The 9,407-nt window shown below is 31.3% G+C and overlaps 2 long non-coding RNA genes across 3 annotated transcripts; one reads left to right on the top strand and one right to left on the bottom strand.

The window, feature by feature from the left end:
* Window positions 1-400: 400 nt before the first annotated feature.
* Window positions 401-4,854, top strand: LOC108110208. The gene is made up of 2 exons (XR_001772554.2): window positions 401-956; window positions 1,659-4,854. It is a non-coding gene; the product is annotated as an uncharacterized LOC108110208 (long non-coding RNA).
* LOC121530552 lies at window positions 3,841-8,838 on the bottom strand. Of its 2 annotated transcripts, none has more exons than XR_005993989.1 (2): window positions 8,191-8,838; window positions 3,841-6,480 (listed from the first exon to the last, which is right to left on the bottom strand). It is a non-coding gene; the product is annotated as an uncharacterized LOC121530552 (long non-coding RNA). The 2 variants fall into 2 exon arrangements; XR_005993990.1 differs by lacking the exon at window positions 8,191-8,838 and adding an exon at window positions 7,503-7,862.
* Between the last annotated feature and the right edge of the window lie 569 nt (window positions 8,839-9,407).

The following is a 9,407-nucleotide window of genomic DNA, read 5'->3' on the forward strand; positions in this document are numbered from 1 at the left end:
ATTCAGAAGACTCATTTAATGCTTATAAAAAAACGAAGTTTATTAATTATAATTATAATCTATGCCAAAAAAAAAACTAATCGCTAATCGAACTACTAACTTACTAACTTACTTTGACTCGATTTACTTTATTTACTTGATTCGTTGGACAAATGCATACATACATCCATACATACAGCTAAATACTTTAGCAAACATTTTGTATTTTCGTTTTCCGAAACCTTCCAGCATTTGTAATAAGTGAGGAAACTGGTGGTTTCTAGAACACAGTAAGGAAATAATACAGTTATATCCGGATTAGAAACATTTTCTACGAAATGAGGGTAGTTTTTGTAGCATAGTGATATAAAAACTGATGATAAACCAGGCCGCGTCACGTAGTCCGATTTGCTGTATGCCTTACTCACACCAACCACCACGCCAGAGAGCCGAGAGACTGGCAGATGTTTCACGAAGCCATAGGGCAGGGTATAAATAGAGCTGCCTCGGCCGGAGAACGTCACTTTCAAAGGAATAGTGTTCAAGTGCAGTCGCAGTGTAGCCAAAAAAAAAGTTTTAATTAGTATAAAGAAAATTTCACTCTTGCAAGTTTGCAAGCAGTAATTGTTCCCAAAAATGGAAAAGTGTAAAAATTGTGTCGCAGAAGGAGACGGACAGCTGTACGACTATTGCAAAATGACGCCAGGGCCCACGTAGTGTTTGTCGACGTTGGGCATTATTTTGCTCTCAATTTGGAAACAAAGAAACCAGACTCACTGGAATGAAGCGAATTTATCATCGATTTTGCTGAACAGCAACGGGGATTTTCGCAAGGCAGCAGGCAGTTTTCTCGATTTTGGCTAGAAATTGAACAACTAGGCAGTCTGAGGCAGTTATCCAGGAATTCCGTGCGTGTGACTAATCTCTGAGGCGATGGCCCTGATCTGCGGAGTTAAGAAATTGGGATAGGAAGCCAGGTATACATACACAGCAGCGAAACCAGCGTGTTTTATTTCTATTCGTAAGCCCAACCTAAGCTTAAGATGTAGTTTATAACCTCACATCGATCACCAGGCGAAAGGCGTTTCAAACGCCGTATCCGAGTGTCTGTAATTTCATTGTATTGCGTAACCCGAGAATAAATGTTTTCTAAGTATTTCACAATCCTGTACCCAAGTCGAAAGTTCTCGAATTTAAATACCCCTTTCCGTTTGAAACCCCCGGATTAAAAGGCCACACACTGGGTCTCTCTCTCTCTCTCACTAAAAATAGCGTATTCATACGCCTCGTTTAAATACATACAAACATCTCTCTACCTTTCGGGTATACACATTTTTATTCAGTGCCTCATACATATGTATGGATGAATTGTAATTGGATGACAACGACAGCTGCGCAAAAACTGCTGTGGCGTAAATAGCTCTGCACTCGTTGTTTGCCTTTCCCAACGTCTTAAACCCCGATAACGATACATACTCGTTCACAGTTTTTTCCAATGGAAAACATTCCAGCCTGGTTGTTTTTCATCACGTTTCTTTCGCTTCTATTGGCATTCTAAATTAGCTCGTAGTCGTTTTAACATTTACCTAGCTGTTAATCTTATTTGTAACCTCTCTATAATGCAACTCTGCCATACCACTTAACCAAGCAATATGTATTTCTTTCTCTAAACTTTATAGTTGGGCGTTGAAAGTTGATATCGATATCGAACCGTGAAAAAGTCGATACTCTGCGCGAGCATGGGTCGGTATATGGGTGCTAAAAATGCACTCGGCCCGATTGCAGCGTTATTCGCAAGCTGTGTCTGTGTGTGTGACCATGACTGAGATTATATGTATATATCTAATGTCTGGGTTTGCGGACCAGCCAGGGTGCTCGATTCAGTCAGAGTGATTGTGCGGATTGTGTTATAGGAACACACTGGTGTATCGACTTCTCTGCTCCACTAAGGGTGAACGTGAGCCCTACCAAAAAGGCCTTCTATTGCTAACTATCATCGAACAAATTCCGTAGCGTGCAGACAAACGTGGCAGCATATTAATACCGGATTAGTTAATGAACCAACGAGGTAGAATATCCCACCAGTTGGTTATAAACATTAGTTTTGTTCTTATATTCAGTTGTAAAGTCAATACGGAAGTTATTTCCACACCAAAAATGTGTCACTTATGTTCTTAAATACCAGAAACTGTTTACATTTTTTTGATTTGTACACTTCGCCAATTAAGAATTATCAATACTGATGTAAATTAACTTGTCGTAACACAACACAAATGGAAAAAATTAATAACAAAAGAGCTCCTTAATGAAAAAGCCACAGAAAAAGTGAATAAAAAATTCAAAAATTCCAACAATAAATCTCGAAACATTTGCTCGCCATATTTTTTATTTCAAGCTTAGATCCGATTTCAGTTATATCTCCAAACTTAAACGTAGCTTTACCAAAATAATCCCCACGGAGGAAGGGCCTTAATGTCAACACGCCAATAGTGTTCGTCTTAAACACAAATTACTCTGATGTTCTCTATCCAAATCGAGAAATCGAACCAAATGTCTGCCTAAAAAGGAAGGGCCTTGATCTCTGTTGATCACAAAAAGTTTGTATTGGAAAGAATGTTTAAATGTTCAACTTAAAAGTACGTATATACGCATTTTTATTTTTCCCATTTTTAGGACAGCAGAACTTCTTATAAGCGAATTATAGATAAGAAAAATATCATTCTAAAACCAAATAAATATTTTTAAATAACAAATTTTATATAATTAAAAAAAGATATAAACATTTTTAGCAATACATATCGAAAGGACTCAGTCCCTATGGTAAAACGAATGTAAAAAGCATATGAACAAGGTGGGTGTGTTAAAAAGATGAATGCAATTGAGAAAATATAAACAGGTAGAGTGTGTTATTAAACAATTCCCTGTCAAGATGTCTTACTAATTATACATGAAAAAAGGTGTGCTAGGTAGGACAATTTAAAACATGCGTGACTCCCTTATGAATTTTATATGGTATTTTTAAATAAATAATAATTTAAAAACTAGGTAGGATCTTTACAAATTTCATTTTATATTAAAAGGAATCAGACGTAATGTTGATTGATTGGAATTGAACAATTTAAATATATAACTCTTTCGGGTGTGTATAAACCAATGAATGCTAATATAACTGAACGAAGTTGAAATATATAACTGAAATGAACATTTACTCCAAGTATAACTTTAAAAGTCTGCGTCCCCAGTATAATTTGAATGCAACTTATAAAAAAATACAAACCTTGGGTAGGTAAAAGATGATAATTAAATAAATACCAATAGGTAGGAATTGCCATTCAGGATTGCGTATTTGTGTGAAATAAAACGAAACGTATTACGTCTCAAATATACGGTATCCCCTTATCTATATAAAATAGGTGGTCTTATTCCAAACATTAGAAACCAAACGACCCATTCTCAATATTAAAATGAATATTTATGGTGTGCTATAAATAATATATGTAATAATTATATTTTGGGTGTGTAAAAGTAGGTACGCATGTTATAAAACGACTCCGAATATGGTGTACATATGGTTTTATTAGAAAATGAAATGAAAAAGTCTAGGGTTCTTCCAATGTAAATGTTGGACGTAAAAATTCACAAAGAAACGTTTATACTAGAAGAATGCAATGGAAAATGTATAATTTTCTTGGATGTGTATAAATCAATAAGAGCAATTGGAAAAATTATAAATGAACGCATGGGAAAATATATAACTGAAATATCCGTTTACTTGAAATTTTATAAATTGAAAAGATTCCATTCCCCTGATCAACTGAATGTAAATAATAACATGTATAAATCTAGGAAGTATAAAAGAAAATGAATTCAAATGAACAAATAAAATTATGTGATGTCTTAGGTACGACCTTAACGGTTCACTTCAAATATTATAAATCAAAACGACTCAGTCGCAATGTTTTAATGAATGCAATTGAACGAAGATGAATACCTATGGTGTGTTATAAATGAATTACCTTTAATGATAGTGTACATAAAAATGGATTGGGTTTGGTAAAATGAATTATAATAATGAGTGTGTAAAAAAACAGGTAGGGACTCTAATAAAAGAATTGCAATGGTGTGCTTATAAATATCTATTTCGAAAAATATTTGATACAAAAATTGAAATTGAATTGAAAATGGTTGGATGCTTAATATAATATCCCTGCAATATGGTACGCGCATAAATACATAAAGAAACGTCTAAAAGTCGATGACAAAAGAATATACTTGAGAACATATAACTCTGTTGGGTGTGTATAAACCAATGAATGCATTCAAAAATATAAATGAAAGGTGAAAATTTTTAACTGAAATAACCTCTACTGGAAATATTATTTACAATATTCCGTCCCCATGATAAAACGAATTTATAAAATGTATAAGGGTGTAAACAAAATGAACTTAATTGAGTGAATGCAAATAGGTATGGTCTGTTATAAAAGAATTGTCTTTGCGTAAAAAATTACGAAATTTGATAGGTAGGACTCATTAGTATACGGTATCCCCTTGTGAAATTTATTTGGTATTTATAAAAAATGTGTGTTATAAAAAAATGCCCTTTTCATTGTGGTATACAAAAAACAAAAATCGATTGAAATGGTACATGGTAAAACGAAATATGGCTAAAATCAAAATTTGAGTGTTTGGTAAATTGGTAGGGTGTCTTATAAAAGAACTTCCTTAGAATATGGCATACTTGTGGATAGATCAGAAAAACTGTATCAAAGAATAAAATTTGAATGAAAAATATTGGGTGTTTTATATAATAAAATCCGGGCAATATGAATATATAAATCCTCTAAATGCGTCAAATATAAGTCCAATTAGAAAGAAAAGAAGTAGGTAGAGTGTGCATTAAAGGAACCCCGAAACAAAATTGTATACTTGTGGAGAACTAGTATAAATAGAAAGTATTTCAATAGGTAGGTCTTATTCGTTTTTTCCTCGTCAAGTTTTTTTTAATTTTACATTTAAAAAGAATCGGAAATTTTTTATTAATTTTTTGAATTTTGGAAGCCAGTAATGATGCAATTGAAAAATAATACTATAAATAGACTGAATGTGTTTGAATAATAGGATCGAAATATATTTAAACTTTGTGTTCATCTAATTTTTTATTTCTACAAAAATCATAAATCTGTTTATTTACTTAATCAAATTATGAATCTAAATAAGTGAGTGCCATCAGAAAAATAAAAGTTTATAAATGGGTAGGGTGTGCCATACAAAAATACCATTTCAAGATCGTTGTTTTCTGAATGACTGGAATAAATAACAAAGTATTTTAATAGGTAGATCGTGTAACTCGTACTGGTTTCCCCACTGAATGAATTGTTTAACAGAATAATAATCTGAAAGTTTATTGTTTTTTAAAAATTTGTATAATTTCAGAAGGGTCTATCTGTTAAATAAATGTATCAAAAATGATAAATACATTTAAAATGAAAAATAGATATTAATAATAGGAATGTGTCCCAAAAGAATTCCGTTTTAAGATAATATAATTTTGAATAACTTTAAAGAGATAAAAAAAAACAATTTTAAAATATGTGGTATCCCGCCATGAATTTTAATTTGCGTTTAAATTATACAGTAATCTGAAAACATAATTTACTCAAAATTTTATTAATCGACAAATCGATAATTTAAATAATATGAATACGCAAGGTATATTAGAAGGGAGTTCCCTGTCATTATGGCTTAGCTATGAATATAATCAAATATCTGTACGATAAAAGTCTAATATTGGAGAAAAATAAGTTTGGTGTTAGGAAAAATTTCCCTGTCGACATGGTTTACTTATGAATATATCTAATATTTGTTTGATAAAACAGTAAAATTGGACAGAAATATAATTTACTTATGAATTTATCAAATACCTGTATACATGTTGGGTGTGCTAGGAATGATTTCCCTGTTAACGTGGTTTACTAATGAATATATCAAATATCTGTATGATAAAAGTCTAAAATTGGACAGAAATATGTTGGGTGTGCTAGGAATGATTTCCCTGTCAACATGGTTAACTTATGAATATATCAAATATCTGTATGATAAAAGTCTAAAATTGGACAGAAATATGTTGGGTGTGCTAGGAATGATTTCCCTATCAACATGGTTTACTTATGAATATATCAAATATCTGTATGATAAAAGTCTAAAATTTGAGAGATATATGGTTTACTTATGATAATATCAAATACCTGTATAACAAACGTCTAAAATTGGAGAGAAATATGTTGGGTGTGCTAGAAATGATTTCCCTGTAAACATGGTTTACTTATGAATATATCAAATATCTGTATGATAAAAGTCTAAAATTGGAAAGAAATATGTTGGGTGTGCTAGGAATGATTTCCCTATCAACATGGTTTACTTATGAATATATCAAATATCTGTATGATAAAAGTCTAAAATTTGAGAGATATATGGTTTACTTATGATTATATCAAATACCTGTATAACAACAAGAGAAACATTTTGGGTGTGCTAGGAATGTTTTCCCTATCAACATGGTTTACTTATGAATATATCAAATATCTGTATGATAAAAGTCTAAAATTGGAAAGAAATATGTTGGGTGTGCTAGGAATGATTTCCCTGTTAACATGGTTTACTAATAAATATATCAAATATCTGTATGATAAAAGTCTTAAATTGGAAAGAAATATGTTGGGTGTGCTAGGAATGATTTCCCTATCAACATGGTTTACTTATGAATATATCAAATATCTGTATGATAAAAGTCTAAAATTGGAAAGAAATATGTTGGGTGTGCTAGGAATGATTTCCCTATCAACATGGTTTACTTATGAATATATCAAATATCTGTATGATAAAAGTCTAAAATTTGAGAGATATATGGTTTACTTATTATTATAAAACAAACGTCTAATATTGGAGAGAAACATGTTGGGTGTGCTAGAAATGATTTCCTTGTCAACATGGTTTAGTTATGAATATGTCCAATATCTGTATGATAAAAATCTAAAATTTGAGAGATATATGGTTTACATATGATTATATCAAATACCTGTATAACAAACGTCTAATATTGGAGAGAAACATGTTGGGTGTGCTAGGAATGATTTCCTTGTCAACATGGTTTAGTTATGAATAAATCAAATGTGTATGATAAAAGTGTAAAATTGGAAAGAAATATGTTGGGTGTGCTAGGAATGATTTCCCTTGTCAACATGGTTTACTTATGATTATATCAAATACCTGATATAACAAAAGTCTAAAATTGGAGAAAAATATGTTGGGTGTGCTAGGAATGATTTCCCTATCAACATGGTTTACTTATGAATATATCAAATATCTGTATGATAAAAGTCTAAAATTTGAGAGATACATGGTTTACTTATGATTATATCAAATACCTGTATAACAAACGTCTAAAATTGGAGAGAAATATGTTGGGTGTGCTAGGAATGATTTCCCTGTCAACATGGTTTACTTATGATTATATCAAATACCTGTATAACAAACGTCTAATATTGGAGAGAAATATGTTGGGTGTGCTAGGAATGATTTCCCTATCAACATGGTTTACTTATGAATATATCAAATATCTGTATGATAAAAGTCTAAAATTTGAGAGATATATGGTTTACTTATGATTATATCAAATACCTGTATAACAAACGTCTAAAATTGGAGAGAAATATGTTGGGTGTGCTAGGAATGATTTCCCTGTCAACATGGTTAATTTTTGAATATATCAAATATCTGTATGAAAAAAGTCTAAAATTGGAGAGAAATATGTTGGGTGTGCTAGGAATGATTTCCTTGTCAACATGGTTTACTTATGAATAAATCAAATCTGTATGATAAAAGTGTAAAATTGGAAAGAAATATGTTGGGTGTGCTAGGAATGATTTCCTTGTCAACATGGTTTACTTATGATTATATCAAATACCTGTATAACAAACGTCTAATATTGGAGAGAAATATGTTGGGTGTGCTAGGAATGATTTCCCTATCAACATGGTTTACTTATGAATATATCAAATATCTGTATGATAAAAGTCTAAAATTGGAGAGAAAAATGTTAGGTGTGCTAGGAATGATTTCCTTGTCAACATGGTTTACTTATGATTATATCAAATACCTGTATAACAAATTTCCCTGTCAACATGGTTTACTTATGATTATATCAAATACCTGTATAACAAACGTCTAAAATTGGAGAGAAATATGTTGGGTGTGCTAGGAATGATTTCCCTATCAACATGGTTTACTTATGAATATATCAAATATCTGTATGATAAAAGTCTAAAATTTGAGAGATATATGGTTTACATATGATTATATCAAATACCTGTATAACAAACGTCTAATACTGGAGAGAAACATGTTGGGTGTGCTAGAAATAATTTCCTTGTCAACATGGTTTTTTTATGAATATGTCCAATATCTGTATGATAAATGTCTAAAATTTGAGAGATATATGGTTTACATATGATTATATCAAATAACTGTATAACAAACGTCTAATACTGGAGAGAAACATGTTGGGTGTGCTAGAAATGATTTCCTTGTCAACATGGTTAACTTATGAATTTATAAAATAACTCTGTATGATAAAAGAATGCAGTTGGAGAGAAATATTATTGGTGCGTTAGAAAAGAATTCCCTGACAGTATGAATAACTTATGAATACATCACATAACTCTGTATTATAAAAGATTGCAGTTCGAGAGAAAAATTATTGGTGCGTTAGAAAAGAATTCCCTGTCAGTATGATTAACTTATGAATACATCAAATAACTCTGTATGATAAAAGAATGCAGTTGGAGAGAAATATTATTGGTGCGTCAGAAAAGAATTCCCTGTCAGTATGATTAACTTATGAATACATCAAATAACTCTTTATGATAAAAGAATGCAGTTGGAGAGAAATATTATTGGAGCGTTAGAAAAGAATTCCCTGACAGTATGAATAACTTATGCGTACATCACATTACTCTGTATTATAAAAGATTGCAGTTCGAGAGAAGTATTATTGGTGCGTTAGAAAAGAATTCCCTGTCAGTATGATTAACTTATGAATACATCAGATAACTCTGTATAAGAAAAGAATGCAGTTGGAGAGAAATATTATTGGTGCGTTAGAAAAGAATTCCTTGTCAGTATGATTAACTTATGAATACATCAGATAACTCTGTATAAGAAAAGAATGCAGTTGGAGAGAAGTATTATTGGTGCGTTAGAAAAGAATTCCCTGACAGTATGATTAGCTTATGAATACATCAGATAACTCTGTATGATAAAAGAATGCAGTTGGAGAGAAGTATTATTGGTGCGTTAGAAAAGAATTCCCTGACAGTATGATTAACTTATGAATACATCAAATAACTCTGTATTATAAAAGATTGCAG

This window comes from Drosophila eugracilis, unplaced genomic scaffold (assembly GCF_018153835.1).
Source record: "Drosophila eugracilis isolate 14026-0451.02 unplaced genomic scaffold, ASM1815383v1 contig_974, whole genome shotgun sequence".
Taxonomy (NCBI): domain Eukaryota; kingdom Metazoa; phylum Arthropoda; class Insecta; order Diptera; family Drosophilidae; genus Drosophila; species Drosophila eugracilis.